Genomic DNA, 21,052 nt, shown 5'->3' on the forward strand with positions numbered 1-21,052 from the left:
CTTACTAGTTGAAAAAAATTCCTCAGTGTTTTTAATTATATTATGAGAGAACATCCTTTTATTCTCACAAAGAGAGTTGCAGGGACTTAGAGCTTAAAAAAACATCCAGTCAATGAAGAAAATCTGATAATAAATGTATTATTTACAAAACTTGTGCCAAAATAATCTCAATGGCCAACAGAAAATGCTGTATTAAAAAAAGTCTGCTTATTTCAGCTGAAATATAAAAGGTACTTTATGGCAGAACAGGAAAAACCAAACAAATTTTAATTTCTATTTGCATCTATTAATAGGTTTATATTAACAGATATTTGTCTTTCTCTGTGTATGTATTCTAGTATTTAAAGCAAAATAATATGAATAAGTGTAACAAAAAGTTCCATCAGATGACTATTTGTAAACTTTTGCAGTAAGCAAATATTTTATTCTGTGCAAATACACATCCAGGGTCTAAAGCTTCATGAAGTATTCCCTGCACAAAAGGCAAAGAAAAAGAAATCATCCTAAATTCTTCATCATGCTTTCCTCTTGTGTTTTTCATGATGCACTTTATATTTGGTATTGTTTGACTGCACTTATTCCCACAAGAGCTGTTGCCAAGTGCAGTAAGTCCAGGCACTTGCAGCAGGAGACAGTAACTCATTCTGCATCTGTGCCAGGTCTTTGCTGCCCAAATCAGGATATTGGTAGGTGGCTTCTGCTCACGTGCTGGGACTTCACAGCACCTCCCTTGCTCATACATTGAAAACTGCATTTAAAATCACTGGTACAGTGTGTGGAAATACCCACATTGCATAGCTGCAGGTTTTTCTTTTAAAAAGAAAATTTCTGCTGTCCTTACTTTATCATTACTATACAGATCATACACCTGTTATGACCTAGTTTAGTACTTTTTTTCATTCTCAAATGTACAAGAAATAAGATAATGCGAATCAAATATTGCACATAAATTATTAAAGGAAGTAACAGGGAGTCATTTTAGGAGGTTATGGTTTGGTGCATAAATGTTACCTCACTTGGCTTCATTTTTTATGGTAGGAGCACAACATTTCTCCTCTGGGCTTTTCAGAGTCTCATGAACGTGTTAGCACTTCCAAACTGGACACTGTACTCTGTGGATGTGCATTGATATGTAAATTTCAGGTTTTTTACTGTTCTCAGCTCTGGAAAGCTTAAACAGCATCTGAGTTTCAACAGTTGTATCTCGTACTTTGTCTTCTCCTTCACAAGTGCTTTCTTGTCTCTTTCCCCATGCCTCCTGAACATCTTCATGTGATATGGCTGTGCCATGGAAAGATGTAGCTTTTCAAATGCAATGCTGTCTCTGGCCAGAAATGGAGTTCCAAAATGTGATGGGAAAACATTGCTTTTCTGCAAAGTTTGACTATCCAGGCTTTCTTTAATACAACATGTTCCAAGGTCTCTGTTAAATCATAGTACAAAGATTGAATCAATTATGTTTTAATCAGAATGTCTCTGGCCTGTGTCCTATTGTAAGGTATTTTTGTCATCATAATAATTTCACATTAATAATGTGTCAGAATAAAATTAAGGTTAAAACAGGTAAACTTGCAAAATGTGGGAAACAATTAACTTTAGATTTTGCAGCACTGTTTGGAAACTGCTAATAGAAATGGCGTAACAACAAATGCAATAGTGTATTCAGCCAGCAGTATTTTTTACATTTACATTAGGAATATAAAGTCTGTGAAGCATTTTTGAACACCTACAAAACAGTATGCTTTACACGTTACTGAGAAAAACCCTATAAACTAACCCTATAACTAACTCGGGACAAGAGTTTGCAAATGTAATAGTCTCTGAGATTGCATTTAGTGTTTTGTAAATATGCTAATACCTGGAAAAAAATGGAAGTCCAGTCACAGTACTCAGAGCTTTAATTCAGTGTTTGCCATCACTTCAGTCTCCTGTCTAGCTTTGTTTCCCTGAGGTATTTTAAAATCTGAACTGTCCAGATCTAGACTTCTCAAATGCAAATAGGAGAAGGTTTCTATCAATTTAATGAAGGGGAAAAGCTTAGGAAAATTAGAGTAAGAAATGAAAATTACTTAATTTATAATAATGGTATTCATTAAAAAAGCTAACACATGAATGCATTGCAAGAAAGGAAAACTAGGAGAGTAAAATCCAATAACAATCCATTTGAAGGACGTAAAGTAGGAATCTTGGATCTACCACATAAAAGTCACTTTTCCCCTTCTCTCTTCTCATCTGGAGTTGTTACATCTTTCATCACATCATCCATTTTTCTTAAAAACAAGAAAAAATTCCAGATCTTCACTGCTGTTTTTATTATAAAATAAGTCAATTATGCTACAGCTCTTGTTATTAGCTTTCTTCAGATAACTTGTTTATTGGTTTTGAAGCAGAGAGAAGTATGAATTCTTTAATTACCAGAGAGATTTGTATAGAGATGTTTCCTCAGATCTCTCTCTTTCGATGTTCTAATGATGCTTTCCTTTCAGTAATGCCACAAACAGTAATTTTACATGTGCATATGAATCATACTGTGGTTGCTGTTCACTTGTCTGATGTAGTCTTAAGGTAGGCATGAGTATTGGGGCACATATTTTTGCAGAGGCAGAATTCCTCACACCCTATTTGTATGTATGCTGTGAGCCATGCATAAGTCTGTGATCAGAAGCAAACTACCTATCCACTGCTCAAACTAGTAACACTGTTGAAAACATAATGGTGCAGAAAGGTCTTGCACAAAAGCATGTGGTAGAAATGTATATGGTAAACGTGGGTAAGCACAATTGCTAGAGCATTAAATCTGAAAAAATATGTAGCACCTGTTATATAAAAATATGGTTTTTAGGGATACTTCTCGTATATCTTATGCAATATTTGCATGCTGAAGCAGCAGCAGCAGTGCTGGTGTTACTGGCTCAGTATCCTGTGGAGCAGTGTATGCAAACTGCAGTACAGCCTCATCTTTGGTAGCAGTTAACGTTGATGGTTTTTAGCTGGGAAAAACTAACAGGGATTTTATCTCAATCTTTTGTTTTATGGTGGCAAATTGTCCAACAGAGCAAGTTTCTCCATCAGTCATAATTTTGGCAAGAGATCTGTAGTAATCCATCTTGGGATAGCTCTGGGGAGCACAAGCAAGCTGGCTTTCATTATTGATCTTAAATGATTTGACATGTCTCTAACTCATGCTGGTCGAAGAGCTCTCCTGTTAGCTGAGACTGGAGCTGCTGGGATAAATGTACCTGACCATGAATCCTGCAGGAGAGGGACCCGTGCTCGAGTCAGCCAGTGCAAGTCTGCTCCTGTTCTCTGTGCCCTTCATTTTGTCCTGTATGCAGGACAATTGCTGCATATTGCTGCATGGTGGGAGAGTTTCATTAAGAAATTACACCTGCATTGTGTTCATTAGCTGAGCTGTATTGTTTCAGTGGTGAAGCATGGGTGTATTTAAATTGCCTGGTCTTTTGTAATGCTAAATCTTTAGAAATTTTGAAGCAAGGGTTTTCTTACTTTTGGGTTAATCATTCTTTTGTCAGGTTATACAAATAAGATGAGAATCATCATGCAGGTATGATGAAAGTGGACTAGAACTTTTCATACTTTGAGGACTGGGCTTGTTATTGCAGGACTATGTACCTTTTGTCACAAGAAAATGGTATTTATAGACAGGTGAGAAAAAAGTGGAACGTCAATTGCACCCAATAGCCAGCCAAGAGCAGTGCTTTGAGAAATGAGTAAAACCAGTATAATTCTGCTGCCTTGCTTGGGAAAGATAAAGAGTAAAGGCCCAGGAATTGCTGCATCGTCTTCTCATGACAAGAGGTTTATTCTTTGATTTCTGAAATATCAAATGTTTATACTGCAATTCTTTAAGGAACTTAGCACAATCTATCTCAGTGTTGTTTGTAGATTATATTCTTTAAAAAAAAGTTTTTGTAAGAGCTTTCTGATATCACAACTGTCTCTAGATGTTGTTTGTCTGATATTTTGGATAACTTTTTATGCAATCTTGCAAGCAATAGTGGAAAAAATTGCACAAGGAAAAAGAATAGTCAAATTATGAAAAAAAGAACTTTCAACAGATGTGTTTAAGTGTTTTCCTCAGTGGTGCTTACATGACAATAACAACATCAATATGAGAGCTTGTTTTTCTTTACATAGGCATAGAGGGAGCTGAACTTGGCAAGGAATGTAAAGAATAAAGGCTTCAACAGGTTAATCAGACAGAAAAGGAAGGTCAGAGCAAGTATACAGCCCCTGATGAACACAGACTAGCAAAGTGGTAGCAGCAGATAAGGAGAGGGCTGAGGCACTAAACTTCTTCACTTCAGTCAATGGCTACCTCTCTTCCCACAACTCTCAAGTGGATGGACACAGGGGAAGCTGAGTCCATCCCACTGTAAATGAGGATCAGGTCTGTGAGCACCTGAGGAACCTGAATAAATGTAAGTCTATGGAACCCAATGAGATGCATCATAGAATACTGAGGGAGTTGGCTGCTGTAGTTACCAACCCACTCTCCATGATACTTGAAAAGGAAAAAGGGAAACATTGAACCAGCCCATCTTAACAAAAGGTAGAAAGGAGAAGCCTGGGAGCTACCAACCAGTCAGTCTGACCTCTGTGCCTGGGAAGATCATGGGACAGATCCTCCTAGAAGCTCTGCTAAGGCACATGGAGAACAGGGAGGAGAATTGAGACAAGTTAGCACAGCTGACCAACTTGTGATCTTCTACAATGCAGAGACTATATCAGTGGGCAGGCAAAGGGCTACAGACATTTTCTTTCTGGCTCCTGTAGGGCATTTGGCTGAGTTCTCTCCAACATCTTTTTTTTCTGAATTGATGAGATATGGATAGACTATTCAGTGGAATAGGAATTATTTGGATGGTCACATCCAGATAAGAGGGAGCTGATCAACAACTTGAGGTACAGATGGAGATCCATGGCAAATGGTGCCCTTGGGGGTCTGTACTGTGACCAGTGTTATTTAATATCTTCACTAATGACATAGATGAAGAGGTTGAGTTCACCCTCAGCAGGTTTGCAGGTGACACAAAACTGAGTGGGTGCAGTGACACTCCTGAAGGACAAGATGACATCCAGAGGGACCTACACAAGTTTAAGAAGTGGGTCCATAGGAGACTCATGAGGTTCAATAAAGCCAAGTGCAAAGTGCTTGTTCAACCCCCAGTATCCATGTAGTCTGGGGGATGAAGAGATCAAGAGCTGCCCTGCTGAGGACTTCATGTGCTGGAGGATCACAGTTTGGACATGAGCTGGTGATGTGTGTACATAGCCCAGAAAGCCAACTGTATCCTGGTCACATCAAAAATGTGACCTGTGGGTTAAGGACAGTGATTCTCCTCTAGTCTGCTCTGGTGGGACCCCAACTGGAGTACTGTGTCTGCCTCAGTACACAAAAGACAGAGATATTGGAGCAGGTCCAGAGAAGGGCCTCAAAACTGAGCAGAGGGATGGAGCACCCTCCCCACAAGGAAAGACTGATGGACTTTGGGTTATTTAGCCTGGAGAATGGGTAGAGAAATCAGGAGTGACATTGAACCCAGGAAGAAGGGAGGAGTGGAAGAAAGTGATTTAAGATTTAGTTTTTGTTTGTTATTTTTCGTACTCTTACTTATTTGTAATAAATTAATTTCTCCAAATCCAGTCTGTTTTGCCTGTGATGGTAATTGGTGAGGGGGTCTCTACCTGATTCAGCTTGTGAACCTTTTGTTATATTTTCTCCACCCTCCAGCTGAGGAGTGATAAAGCATTTTTCCTGGGCTTGCAATCCAGCCAGGGTTAGCCCACTCACAAGCAGTATCTAAGACTGCCAAGATCTAGTGAGCTGTTACTGGAAAATATCTTTTCCTTATACTTTATCTTCAGAAAAAGTGCAAATTACAAATTCAGAAAAATGAAAAGTTTCATGTTGAAACTTAAACATTTATGGACATTATTTGCTTTAACTTAAGTGATTGAATGTTTCTGACAGCAGAGGACCATTAATATTGCAAAAAAGTACAGGTATTGTTGTTTGAGTTAATAAAATCAGACTAGAAATAAGATTTAAGTTCTTCCCAATGAGAAGAACTTATTTGGAAAAGTAGTCAGCAATCCACACTATGAAGTCTTTGAATTAATTCTGGATTTCTCTAAAAAGGAGACACACTAAGTCTATGGAAAATACTACAGTCGTAAGCAGGAAGGCAAAGTAATTTACTCTAATGCTCACTGTTAGCCATTAAAAGAACTGATACACCTTTCATTAAAAGATAGACAAAAAATACACTTTTCTGATGTAGCCAGCAGGTGTAGTTTTGTACTTGACAGAGAGGAGAGATGAAAAGAACCAGTTAAGCATGCCAGAAGCAATGAAAAAATTAAAATGTCAAACTATTTTTTATAGACAGGCACAACTCAGTACAAATTGTTCAGAGTGTTAATGAATTGCTTCTACTTATATGGTGACTTGAAAGGAATGTGTTGGATGGCTTTTAAGAATATATATGGAAGTGCTTCTCTACTGTCAAGAATTACGATTTCAGAGCAGAGCATCTTTCTGTATCTGTGTGGAAAATCTACAGCAGAACAGCATACTCTAGATCAGCTGAAATGACAAATCTTTTGGCAGCCAAAGTGCTTGTCAGCTATGCAGGTATCGATCTCAGGATCAGTCACTCAGTGCAGCCATAAACAAACGCTCTTCAAACTCCAGTGCTGATGTAACTTTATTTAACTCTGATCTGTTTCTGGGAAAAACATCCTGACCCACCTTTGCTGATTATTCCTGCGTCATCCCTATAATAAGTCAACTACAAACGTGTTTTTGCAGTGCAGTAGTGAACCAGTTTAGTGGCCCAGGCGTCTGAAACAATGTTTATCCCCAAAATCAGTCGGTCAGTCAGACTGTGAAAGAGGAGAGTGAAAAAACAATCAACCTTGTCACAGAGATGGGGTTTTTCATTGACCTGGCTTATTTCTACAAAGTTTGAAAAGAATGCAGGAGAAATGTTTTCATATATACACACCTAGATATGTTTCAAATATGTTGTTAGGCTTCACCAAAATAACTAAGGCCAAAATATAATCAATATAAGATTTTGAGCTGTGTTAGGATGTAATTTAATTAATCTTTCTAGTAAAACAGACCTTTTCATAAGAATTAAGGACATCTAGCATCCTATTTCTGAGACATGTATAATATATTTCTTCTCCAAGTTGTCATAATACTGGTAAAGTAAGAAATACCTAAAGAAGAGCTTCTGGTGTATGTTTATTTACTAAAATTAATTTTCATCATTCTTGCAGGTATGAATGAAACACAAATGGATTTTTGTAGATGGATCCTGAATACTTTATAGACTGTTTTTTTTTCCTTGTCATGACCTAATTTTTAAGTAGAAGAGTAGTATTTTAAGATCATGTCTGTCTTGCAGACTTGTTGTTGGACACTCTTGGGGACCACCCATGCTATTTGAAAACAGTTTAAACTTGGGGTTTGTCAGAATTTGCAAAAGAGCTGTAAATACTGAAATAGTCCTCATTTTATGATAGTACAACACACTGTTCTAATTATCAAAATCTTTTGTTACAATTTATTGAGTAAAGTGTTATTTATTTGTGAAAAGGATATCATGTCTTTGTGGCCGGAAGAAACGGGGAAGTAATTTTTAAAAAATAAGTAGTATCTATATCTGAAAGCCAGGAGCCAACACTGACTTCGTGTTGTTAGATATATTAAAGTGCATCTGTTTTGGTTTATTGTCACTTAGATTTGACCTTGTCACAGTGATATGCCGGCCAGTTATGCCAGTGTTCAGTACAAAAGTACAGAAAATGGAGGACTTTGTTCCAAGTGGTTTATAATTTGGTATAATCTGAAGTTGATTCTGCTCACACTCATGCTTAAGAGTCAGTGTCCAAGTGGGGAACAGCATTTAAGGCCTGAATTGTACTGCTTAGGCACAAGAAGAATTAAACAAGGACAGTGTTGCAGAAGAACTGTAAATACATATAAACCTAAGGCTCAACATTTACTTTTTCTAATCCTAATGTGTTTTTAACATACATTGCTTATTTTCATCCATTTTTTTTTTTATACTTAGCTCCCACTGTAAGAAAACATGGTGTTCAGTAATTGCTTTTAAGGCTAGGGGGATAAGAAATAAGGTTGTAAATAAATTGACTCATTGGTTTCTAGGAAGAGGACTGCCAGTGTAACAAGCTTCACTGTTGATCTTATCTGAATTCCTGCTGAGGCAGGAAAACTATTAGAAAAGTATTTGTATATACTAGTATGTTTTTAACAATTTTCTTTCGCTATCACTCATTGACCATGCATGCAGGACATTCATTATCTGTCTCTCACACATACAATGAATGTTTTAAATCGTGTTTAAATGAATATTTCATGAGCTTTCGGCACCTGTGCTTCGTGATGTGTTTTCAAGGAAAATTTGATCTATGAGTGGAAGCTTTAAATGTCGGAAATATAAAACAGAGAGCTTTATCATAGTGCCATAAGATTCTAGGAAGAAAGGCATGTATTATAAATTATTAAAGCTATGGTATTAGCTTTGTGTTTAACAGGAAATTGGCTGTTTGATAAGACAAACCTGTATCACTCTGCTTCATCTATATTGGTTGGAAAAACTATGAACTGTACATCAGTTCTTCGTGAAAAGAAGGCTGAGGTACTCAACAGCTTTTTTGCCTCTGTGTTCACTGGCAGCCCCTCTTCCCATAAGTCTAGACTGGATGGACAGGAGGATGGGGACTGGAAGAGCAAAGTCCCTCTCACTCTAAGTGAAGAACAGGTTCATGACCACTTGAGGAATCTAAATATATATAAATCTCTGTGACCCAATGAAATGTATTCCAGAGTCCTGAGGGAATTTTCTGATGGAGTTCCCAAGCCACTCTTGACAATATTAAAAAAATCATAGCTGCCAGGTGAAGTCCCAGGTGACAGGAGAAATGGTTGCTGTAATGAGGATATAAAGGAGGACCCTGGGAAGTTGTCCCCATGTCAAACAAGGCCATTTTCTCAGATGGATCTGCTGCTGACCAAAGCTGAGCTGGCAACAGGGTTGGTGCACATCTGTGATAACATAAACGTACTTATTTCCCATTATTCCATTCTGGCCTTTGACTGGCAGTAGAAAAAATTTTTCAAGTCGAGTCTGTTTTGCCTGTGATGGAAATAGATGAAGGATCTCCCTGTCCTTGTGTCTTTTTGCCATTGGCATTTTGTCATATTTTTTCCCCCCATCCAGTTGAGGTTGGGAGCAATAGAGTGACTTGGTGGCCAGCTGAGGTCAACCCAGCAAGTGACTTATGCCTGGCTCTACCCTGGTGGAGCTGATGTGTTGCCCAAGCCTGGCTCAGGTGAGAGTCACAGCAGCTGGAGTGCAATGCATGTTCAGCATTTCTTCCCATGCAGATTTGCTTAGGTACTTATGTGATGCCAAAAAAGGGTTAACATGGGCCTGATGCCATCTTCATGGCTTGGTACAGCGTGGGAGTTGGAAGGGGCTGGCCTGCCTTCACTGCCTGGCTTTTCTTCTCAAGGCCCAGCTCTCAAATGTATCCCCAGCATGAAGCTTGAATGCAGTGGCACATGCTGTGGTCTGTTTTCATAATGCATTACAGGAACAAAATCAAAGGAGAATTTTCTTCAGATTTCAATTTCACATTTATTTTATTCTGTATTAAAAGAACAATTCCAATTTCTTTTATATTTTAAGGACTAAATAGAAGGATCACAGCACAGGAAATAATTTTTCAGAAAACCTTCAGTAATTCTGTTGTTTGTTTATGTAATTATAAACTGTAAAATCTCATATCTGTGATAAATCCAGAGTTGCCTCTTTCTTTTCTAAATAAGGGATCTGATGTCTGTTTTAGGTATCTTCAGAGGAACCTTACAAATTGCACTGAATATAAGCAATTTGATTGCAATTGAATGTGGTTGCTATTGGATGGAGCAGATACTACAGTACAAATTTAATTTATAAGCAGTGTTATAATGTAACTAACCATTGTAGACTTAATCTTCCTCACAGCTTTTTTTTTTTTTTTTTTTTTTTTTTTTTAACTTGGTGACGACTGGTGACAAATTACAGCACAAACCCAGAAGAATTTATTCCTGGGCAAATTGAATCCACCTAAAGGCAGGCAGCACTGAAGTGTAAAGAGATGATGAAGAGTACAGGGGAAGGATGAAGACATTTTCCCTGATTTATTTCTGAAGGAGGAGCTGATAGGGAGAGAAATGAATCTAGTGGGTGAACAGAAGATGTGCCGCAGGGACATGGGATTTATTGGTTCACTTTACTCCCTAGTTTCTTGGTATGGGTCCAGTTTAATGTGGTAACTTATGACTTACCATCTGTTTCATGTGATGCACAACAGTGAAAAGTTTGTTTGACCTCTTTCCTTTGGAGCAGTGTTTTGGTCATTTCTCATTAGTCATTATTGCTTTTCCAAACCCAGGAGGTTAAAGTGATTTGAGGTACTAAAACCCAGAAATTTTACATACTCATTTTTCATTTTGCTTACTGTCAGAGAGCTTTTTGCCTGTACAACTACACAGGTGCCACATTCATTTTGCATTAGACGCTTTTTCAGCACAGTCAGTAGCAAGTATGTTGCCTTAGTGTTAAAATTTTAAAATTGCTTTGTTTCCCTCAGTTATTATGGCAGTCTCATATTTATATGGAAGCAAATATTTAAGTGTTGCTAACAGAACAGTGGAAAAACTAGGAAAAAATGTTCTTCTGGTCAGTCTTTCAGAGTATGAAATTTATTTCTGGGCATATAATTTTAGAATGATGCTTTAATAATTCATTTTAAAAAGCCAAAACTCCAACTTGAATGGAGGACCTTGCTACAGTTTTAAACATAAAAAAATTAAAAACATTTATAAGCATTTGTTTGTGCATTTGTACATAAGAGTGTCATAGCAAACAACTGCAAGCTTATTATGCTGTTATTTCTTGCCCTTTTAAGACATAAAATTTTATTGAGCCATTTTGATATGAGTTCCTGTAATACCTTTCAAAGGTTATTAAGCATCAGATATTGGAACCTGGGGCATTGTTGAGGGTTACATTTGTTAAGGGGCTGCTGATTGCAGCAAGTACTGTGGAGAGCAATAGGAAGTTATTACCTACTCCCCCTTTCAAAGGCCCAAACCTTAATTTACAGCTCAGAATCAGCACTGCATGGCCAAATGCCATTGTCAAAGCCATACCATGCCATTGCAGGGTTGAAAGGGGGAGAACTTTGGAGATGATAAGCAGGATTAAGAGGCTGTCAAAGGAAAGACCACACTGAAGTGGAAAGCAGAGGTTTAAGTAGAGGTGAAGAAAAAAGAATGAAAGAAGAATGCAAGAACAACAAGCTAACTCAGGAAATATTCTGGCTTCATCATAACTGTCAAACATCCCACCTTAGATTAGGTTTATAGGTAATCTCTAAGTGACCTCTTCACAAAATTCCTTTCCTGAAGGGCACATGACATGGAATGATAGAACATTTAACATTTGTTGGTTTTCTATCGCATATGCAAAGAATGGGCAGAGGATGTTTGCTTTAGTTCTGTATCTTCTTGTGTGTGCTATTTTTTTTTTAATTTTTTTTTTTTTTAATTCTCATAATGCCTGGAAGTCTTTGGACTAAACAGGAAGTTCTCTTTTGAAATTTTATGACTAACATAAGCACAGGAAAGCTAAGAGCATTGCTGGGATTTCAAATAGAAGTGCAGCATGAAATAGATAATATTTTATAAAAGCCATAGAAGTGGTCTGGGGAGTAAATGGAAATTATAGGAGTACAGATGCATCTTATAGAACATGACAGTTAAAAGGGAATTGCATTGAAATATCATTTTAACTAGCTTAGACAGAAATTAACCCTCTGAATAGACAAGACCAAAACCATCCCTAAAGCCAGTGCCTAGGTTATTGTATCAGGGGTGATTTGGGCCCAATGTACTGATGATAGGATATGGAGCTTGAAAAGGGCATGAACAAAGATGAATTGGAAACACACGTCAGAAAGAATTTTTAGAACCATGTATTTATGAAGTAGCTACTGGGCAAGGCATTTGATGAAAAGCACAAAGGGACAAGAAGAAGGAAAAGAGAGGGAGAGATTGACATATCTTACTGCTTCAGCTAAAAACAATCTGTGCAGGTGATGTCTAATGTTCCTAACATTTATTTTTTTACTCACAACCATGTTGAGATATGAAATGGCAATATTGAAACATGTTGAACCTGTCTCTTAATATTTTGCAGCGTATCAGTATATTATCAAACCATAGAATAGTTTGGGCTAGAGGGAGCATTTAAAGATCATCTGTTTCAAGCCCATGCCATGAGCAGGGGTGGGTTTAGGTCTGGTTGCTCAGAGCCCTGTCCAAGCTGACACTAAATGTTTCCAGGTATAGGAAATCTATGATTTTGTATTTATAGCAATTTTTAATAGGAAATCTATAATTTTATAATAACTCAGAGAAACCTATTCCATTTTTTCACTTCCTTCATCATGAAAAAAGCTTCTTTATATCTAGCATGAATCCGTGCTCCTGTAGCTTAGAACCATTACTCCTTGTCCTATAGCTGCAGGCACTACTGACAACATTTGTGTCCCTCATTTGGACTCGCTCCAGCTGGTAGGTCCTTTTCTTTCCTGAGCTGGGACCCCAGAGCTGGATGCAGGGTTCCAGGTGGGCTCTCACCAGGGCAGAGCAGAGGGGCAAAATCCCCTCCCTCCCCAAAGCCCACACTGCTTTGGATGCAGCCCAGGATAATTGGCCTTCTGGGCAGCACCTGCCAAACCTCTCGTCCCCAGCACCCCAAATGTTCTCCGTCCCTTCACTCCCCAGCCTGTCTTCAAGCCGGAGTTCCCCTGCACTTGGCCTTGTTTGAAGCTCCTGGGGTTGATGAGGGCCCACTTCACAGCACTTGCATACTTCATTCAGCATGTGCCAGGTTATTAAGGTTATGGAAGTCACTTCATATCTACTTTTCGTAACTCCAGATTGGAACATGCTGTTCTCACAGAACTTCAGAGAAGCTAGCTGCCTAACAGTGCAGCGAGGCAGAGCAAGCCTCCAGTGCTGGGAGACTTGCTGCAGGATTAGGACAGGGTGCTCTTACCAATGGCTGCAATAAATAATGTATTTAATACTGATACTTACTAACAGAGGTCATCAGATGGCCACCGGATATATTCGAGGCCGTGTACCCAACTGCCTACAGTGAGAACACATGATTTTTCCCAGATAATGTTTCTGATTAGACTTAAAACAATGCTTGCTGTATCCAAGTCTCTTGCCATTTAAATCATTTAGCACAAAGATAAGCACTCAAGAGAAGTCAGATATCTAGTGTAGAGACAGAAACTTCAGCTTGAGGCATTGATTCAAGGATGCTTTGCAGTGGTGGTGACCAGTTACATAAAAATATGATATGGATTCTGAGGTTCATATATAGTGACATATCTGTGCATAAGTTAGGAGTAAAAATCCCTGGTAAAATAAAACATGGACAATTTGTTGATAGTTTAAATAACTCTTTAATAGAAGAAGCACATTATATGAACTTAACTGGAACTACTTGCCTGCTTTGAGGTTTAGACTTACACTGTTTAAAAACCCTGCTTAGACTTATGCTGTTGGAAACCCACTTCAGGACAGGTCTAAGTGCTAAACAAGTACAAGATAACCAAAAGTGTAATTTAGCTAAATTGATATTTCTGATTTTCATTAAACAAGGAAAATTGCATTTTTGGTCATTGAAACATTCAGTGAAACAGGACGTATGACTTGAATTTTCCAAAGGTATGAATGTACTGGGTATAAAAATTGTGCTGTTTTTTCCCCTTTTAGATAAAATAAAGCTGAAAATGCCAGGTGAGTGTGCATCAACTCTGGGCTACCCTGTTTGTTGTGATACTGAAGCAAACAGGTCCCACTCACCTTGGGGAGGTGATCTTCACCTGGTCCTTCTCACCTGTAAAAGTTTTGAAGGCCCCAATGTCTTTGTTAATTTTCCATTGCTATTCTATTATTTTATGTTTTAATTGCTCAAAGTTGCATACCATTAATTTTATCTATTCAATCAATCAATGCTTTCAAAAATTCATAGCGTTTTCTACATAAAACTATTTATGATACCTTTGGACTGTATATATCAAATCTCATTTAGTATAGGCACATTCTGTTACCATTCTTTGGTTCAAAGATAATAATAAAATTATCATTCCGGTTTTCCAGAAAAAAAAAAAAATTATCCTGGAAATTTATTCTTGGGATACTATTCACAACTTTATTTGTTCCCCCAAAATTACCTCTTGAAAGAAAAGAATATGAAATATTAGTGTTTTCTTTTGTACTTTGGATTTTTGGTTTCATAGTGCAAATACTCATAGGTGGTGACAGCTGTATTTTAGATGTAGTTTAAACCTAATGATAAAGCAGCTGTAAATATTACAAACACAATATTATTATTTGGTTTGGTGTTTTGCTTGTTGGGTTCTGGTGGTGGTGGTGGTGTTACTGTTTTTGTTCCATTTCATTTAATTGCCCGAAGGGGGATTTTGTTTTGCTGGAATTTGTTATGTAGCAATTTGTAGAAGTATTGGAAAGATTTGGAGTCTGACAAATGAATCCATAGTTTCACACATTTTTACAAAAATATTTCATGCTTCAGTTAAATGTCCAGCAAAATGGAATTGCAATTTCAACTGTTTGTCTCTTTAAACTGTTTGTCTGTTTTCGTAGACAGAGCTCGCAGAGCAAATCAGATATTCCACTTTACAGAAAATTTTTCAAGCCTGCAGCATAGTTCCTGATTTTGAAAGGTGTAAGTTTGAAAGCATCTTGAAGAATCACAGAAAGGTGCTTGACTTCTGTGTGCTGCTGCAGCCACTGGTCAGAGGTGGAGAGCTCTTCCCAGGGTGTGCCCTTGGCAGCAGGTGCATGAGGTGCCCCACTGCTCTTTCCTGACAAAATGTGCTGTGGCAAGTCTGTAACAGATTATCCTCTGGAATTAAACCAGACTGTCACTTTTTAAAAGAACACGCAGATATGTAGTGATCAAGTGGACAGATTTGCACCACAGAAATTTTGAGGATTAATCTCAAGGGTGAATCAATAAAATTCATTCCAGCTGAACATTCTAACTCTGAACAGAGTTATTTATAAACATTTCTTATGCTGAGAGCCCAGTAAGTGCTGAAGGCAGAGGCTCAGCATGCCACAGAAACATGCAAAGTCCCTGGAAAGATTTAGATTTCTTTGGGACAAGGCCTAAAGAAACCTGGCCTAACTATAAAGTCTCTTTTGATATGGATTGGACTCCACCTCTTCCTTCCAGTTTCAGTTTTTCTCTGATCTTTTTGTCTCAATGCACTGATAGGAGATGACTAAAATGATCTAATAAAAATTGACTTAGAAAGTTGCTGCCTATTTCATCATCCCTCAACATGTGGTGCTTAACTAATGGGCAGATATTAATAATAATGTCTAGTTTAATTGTGAAATTCTCTCCAGAAGATATGTTTGAGATTATAACTATGTATTTTCTAAACTATGTATTAAAACTGGTTTTAGCCTAGAGGTTAATGTACTGTGAAAGGTAGGTTTTAATGCATGTATATGCCATGGGCTATTTCAGACTTAGCAAGCTGTAGAAAGCTGTATTAGAATTCTTCCATGCATGCAATTGTTCCGTGTGGTTTGGACTTAATTTTCTTGAATTAGTTGAAAAGTGGCAAAAACATGAAGTGTATGTTTCTCTGAGTCAGAATTTTCCTCATAAATTTGCAAACTGTGTTTCAGTCTTACTGTGCTAACAGAGTATTGTCAGAAGTCATGTTTAGATATTGTTTTTGTCCTGTTCTAGGGATGTCTACTATAGGTGAGTCTGTGCATTCAGGCTGCTCACTGACCACTTTCCACAGTTGATTCAGTCTTTCTACCACCACATGTATTCTTAATTGTGTTGCTTTCTGAACTGAAATGAAAACCCTGTGTTGCTGTGTCATTAGTGTCATACATCACTGTTGTTTATAGGAACAGAGAATAAAACCTTTTATGATTTTGGTTGGTTTTAGTTAGTGACACTATCAGCTTCCTTCTTAGAGCTTTCCCGTAGTAATGTCTTTATGTTCAATCATGCCTGTCTTTCCAGTCCTGAACACAAGAGTGTCTTCTGTTGCACTATTCATTGATATTGTCAGTGTACTGTCCAAGGATGGTCTGGCTCACTGAATTAATTTAGGAGTATGCAGAGTTAGTGACTGGATGTGGTGGTCTTTGAGAGACAAGAGCAGAAAGTAACTTGGTCAAAAAATAATGCTTTTATCTGGGTTACTTCTTTTGCCTAAGAAATGTGTTTCCTTTTGCATAGAGGATAACTTAGTCATATGACTATAAAAAGTTTGAGCAAGTTGTTAAAAAAAAAAAAAAAAGAAGAAAGAAGAAGGAAAAAGCCCAACCCAAACTTGAGTTTTGCCTGTGTCTCAGTTGGAAACTTTTGGAGCAGATAAAGTTACATTACTTTTAGTCACCTCTGAGTCCATTTTTCTCAGTAGCAACTCAACATTTCTCTAAAGTGTTTCACACATAGAATCACTTTGCAAATATTATCATTTTATTCCAGCAGCAACTTCAGACATTGTTGTCTTGAATATCACCTGTGATAAAGCAACCTGTGATGCAGTTTTTTCTTTTGAGAGATGAAAATTATTGCAATTTCTGAAGCAGCAGCAGATCTTGTAGAAAAGAATAGTTTTTCATGAAAGTATTCATTTACTTTGCACTTTCATTTGCCTTGCAGAGAGAGAAAATCACAACTGCATAAAATAATCCCATAGCTAGCTCGTAAAATGTTCAGGCTAGATGAAAGGTTGAGAATGATGGTGATTAAATTACTATGGACAGCAGCTCAGGCACTTTACATGTAGAGATGAATGCAAATAGGTGGAAATTATGTGGAATCAGAGCACTCAATTGCTTCCCAAGTCTCTTACTGCAGTAACTTGATTGACATTTAACTTAATCTAGATTGCTTCCCTAATCTAGATTCTCTCTTCAGGTGTTCAGTTACCTGGAAAATTTGTCCAGAGAATCACCTGAGGAAAACATCATCCAGTTTTTTCTGTTGCTCCTGTCTAGCTGGCTAGTTCTATAATTCTTTTTAATCATAATTATATGTATTTATAATATTTACAATAACTACTACTATATAAAGTAGTAGTTATGATAACTAGTTAGCTAGCTAGTTACTTATTAGTCATCAGTAGATCCCAGGAAATTTTGCCTGCTTTCTTGTATTGCTATAGAACAAAAAGGCATTTACCAGAAATACCAGCCTTACTTGTGTCTTGCAAATATTCAGGAAATTACCAGTTGAAGCAGTCAAGAGGAACACAAGCCGTGGAGTCAATGATATGGATGACTTGGGCTTGACTCCGTGATGAAACTACTGTTTTCTTGGTCTTTAGTTTCATGAGGTAAATTGGGGTGACTGTGTTAGGACACAGTATACGTCTGTGTGACAGCTGGCATAACTACTCTGCCTGTCCTTTCATATATTTTGGGCACTGTGTAGGTACTGCAGGTACAGCAGGTTGTGGGGCAGATTGTGCCTCTTGGGAGAGGAGCAAAGCATGCTGCAGAGAGAGCTTGGGCATGTGGAATGAAAGTTTTTGGACAGACAGAGAACATTTAGCATTGTTGCACTGGCAGACTTCAAAAAAGAGACACTTATTCAATTAAAGAAAAAAAGAAGTGAATAATGTTTTTGGGGTTTTTTTTAGGATTGTTGATTTGTAGGAAGCCACCAAATAATGATGAGTGTAAAAGAGGCCTTAAGGTACATTCTGACCGAGGGGAGACTTGTTCAAAATCATTTTCATTTGATCCAGAAGACCCAAATTACCTTTTTCAAATGTTATCATACTCTAGGGGCTGTACTGAAGCCTAACATTGAAAATTGAAAGAGTTTTTTGGGTCTGAAGCATGTTCTGCTTAGGAAGTATTCTGGCAAATCTACCTGTAAACTGCAACCCATTTCAGGTCCTGAAAAAGCATTTTTGCTTGTAATTTCTCTGCTTAGCGCCCTAGGGTAGCTGTCAAAATCCTTTTGGATAGCACAGTATTTAGATAGAAATGAGGAGAAAACAAGTCTGTTTTGGTATAAAATGTGTGTCTTTTTTTATAATCCTTTTTCATCAGAATCCTTCCTGTGTCTGTAGAGAGTAATTAACTGCAGTCATGCTGTCTCTTTGTCAATGACTTGTGCATTATTTTCTGAAAAAGTTGCATAGTTTCAGCAAAAGCAATGGGGGAAAATCTCATACAGTAATCTGGAATCATGGCTGTCTTCTAAATAGAAGATGGGGTTGAAATACAATCACAGGAGGGAAAGAAACATTGTTTTTCTCACTACTAGAAGGATATTTTAACATTTAAAATCTACTTTCATCTCTCAAATATTTCCCTTTGTCTTCTATGCGCATTCTCTGTATACATTAAAGAAAAAAAAAGGGCAAGCTCTTCAAGTGAATTTGATCTGGTCAGTTTTTACTATGAAAATCTAAGTTCAGAGAGAAATTATGTACAGGAATGCTTGTTTCTGAATCCCAGCCAACTGTGAATGTCAGCAAGATAAAGTGGCTCAGCTCTGCAAATATCTTTTGCCTATCTACAAAACCCAAAACACATTAGGTTGTAAACTGCAGCTTTTATTGAGTAAAGGCCTCTCCAGTATTCTGTACTCACCTGAAATAGAGATTTCAAGGTAATAATTTACAATTTTATACTTGTGTTTTTTCCTGGGCATCTCTGTTATCAGGTTTACTCATGGCATGTAACATAGGACTAGGTGAACTTCAGATGAGTCTTCTAAGGTAAATTAGCGGGCTTCTACCACATCACTACCTGAAATCCTGATAATTATTGGCAAACTTCAGATATGTCTAGGAACAAAACCAAAGATATTATTTCCTTTTTCATTTTGCCTTATTTCACTTGGACAGGGCAATGTTCTTGCTGTTCAGTTTTACTGGAAGTGATTGCTTTTCTTGAATATTTGGAATACTCTAGTTGAAATTGATTTGCATGGAATATACATAATAGAGCTCATACTTTCAGTTGGCTGATGATATGTACCTATAAAGCAAAGTAAAATCCTGATATATATGGTATTTTCTTTCTATGTATTGTCTTGTGTCTTAGGAATTTTAATTTGGCATGTGTAACGGTTTTTCTTTAGAAATATTCACCCATGAGAACTCTTGTTCTGGATATGAACTTTTGATTCTCTGAGAATTGTTTTGATTGATTTACACTTTTTTATATGTCCAATCAGACTAAATTCTGTCCTAGATACTTACGATGCAAATCAAAATACAGTTTGGCCCAAGCAGGCTTTTTCTCCATCTTTTGTTATATTTTAGTTTTCCAGCAGTTACCGTTTCTCCTACTCCACAAAATGCAGCTTTATTTTGTGCTTTTGAATGTGAAAGCTTTTCACTTTGCTGGGGAGGGCATTCTGTTTTTTCCCTGATAGTAGTATTACAGACTACAATTCTAATATCATGCATAAGATTTAACTATAGTAATTTGTTCTCATCCCTCACTGTGTGTCTCTGCTTCTGTGCTGTCCTGGCTCACTGGAACACTGAGATTTGGGGAAGGTGGTGCTCAGAGGGACTTCATTTCTTTCAGCTGATGTCACAGCAAAATGAAGATATATAATCTTCACAAATCCAGTCTGCTCCCACAAGGTCCTCCAGGCAGGTGGGATAAATTTGTACCATTGGGGCTGGTTCTGCATCTCATCTCTGTACTGAATGCTCTTAAAATCTAAAGAGTATCTGAGATTTCTCTCCACAGGCTGTGTTGGCAAGTTCAACAGAGAATTTTCCCATTAAATACTTGGCATTAGAAATCACTGTGAAAATAGCAGTGCAGCATCTTCGTGGTTGTGGCATTTGACTCTTTGGGGCCCAGAAACATCTCAGACTGTGCTTGCATCCTGAACAAGAAGCTTATCTTGCAGTTTCCTTCAGAATAAGATGTAGGATGTATTTTTTGCTATTCTGAAATAGGAGGGTTTGTTGGAAAAACAGTGGATGGCTGTTTGCACATAGATGATACAATATTTTTCTCATTTCAGGATCACCAGTAGGGATGGGACTAATACATATGTTTTCCTTCTCTTGGGAACCAGATGGGTCAGATAGGAAATGGTATAAATGGTTTGGGGTGTTAATCATCATGAATTTAAAAGCAAGTCTGGTAGTAGAAGGAAATTAATTCTGGAGCAGAAATGAACTTCTGGCAATCCACATTTCTGAGTTCTTATGGGGAAGTCTGTTGGAGGAGAAATTTCTAGAATTCTAATTACTGAGAAAATAGTTCAATATGATGTATTCATTTTAAGCAGAGAGCTAGTTTAAAATGACATGTCATTAGAGATATGTGTCTCTAATGAATACAGAAATATGTGGTTTGTAGCCCAGAACATCTTTCAGAGTCATGGTCTATTATGTCACCAGCTGTATAAAATGAAGGTATTTGGGATAAGAACAAGTCAATTCCAGCCCTGTCATTATGATCACAATTGGATAACAATGCTTAAATAAATAAAATTATTTTAAGAAAATATCTGTTATGAAAATGTGAGTGGTTAAGGTCAAGCATGAAGAAAATCACTTTTATTTTTGCAGTTTCTATACCAGTGGTCACAAATAATAACATTTAAAGATGACTACATATATGTTAGTATGATCATTTATGTTTTCTGACATTGCAAATCTTGTGTGATCTACAAATTCATATCCTTAGACGTTTTGGTTGCACTTCAGATTGTTGAAATATGTATTTTACAGAAATTTCATCAGTAAAAAGCTTAGTGTCTGGACAGTAATAAAGTTCTCAGAAAGTGTCAAGGTGACTAGTGGATTTTTTTTGGCACTCAGTCAGGTGGACAACTTAAGAAAATATAACAATTTTACTAATTACTTTAAA

General features: G+C 37.4%; 1 protein-coding gene across 3 annotated transcripts in view; it reads left to right on the top strand.

Annotated features, from left to right (window-relative positions):
- Nucleotides 1-21,052, top strand: part of PRR16 (proline rich 16) — a 136,914-nt gene that overhangs the window by 94,533 nt on the left and 21,329 nt on the right. The window lies entirely within an intron of this gene.

Source organism: Oenanthe melanoleuca, chromosome Z, assembly GCF_029582105.1.
Source record: "Oenanthe melanoleuca isolate GR-GAL-2019-014 chromosome Z, OMel1.0, whole genome shotgun sequence".
Classification (NCBI taxonomy): domain Eukaryota; kingdom Metazoa; phylum Chordata; class Aves; order Passeriformes; family Muscicapidae; genus Oenanthe; species Oenanthe melanoleuca.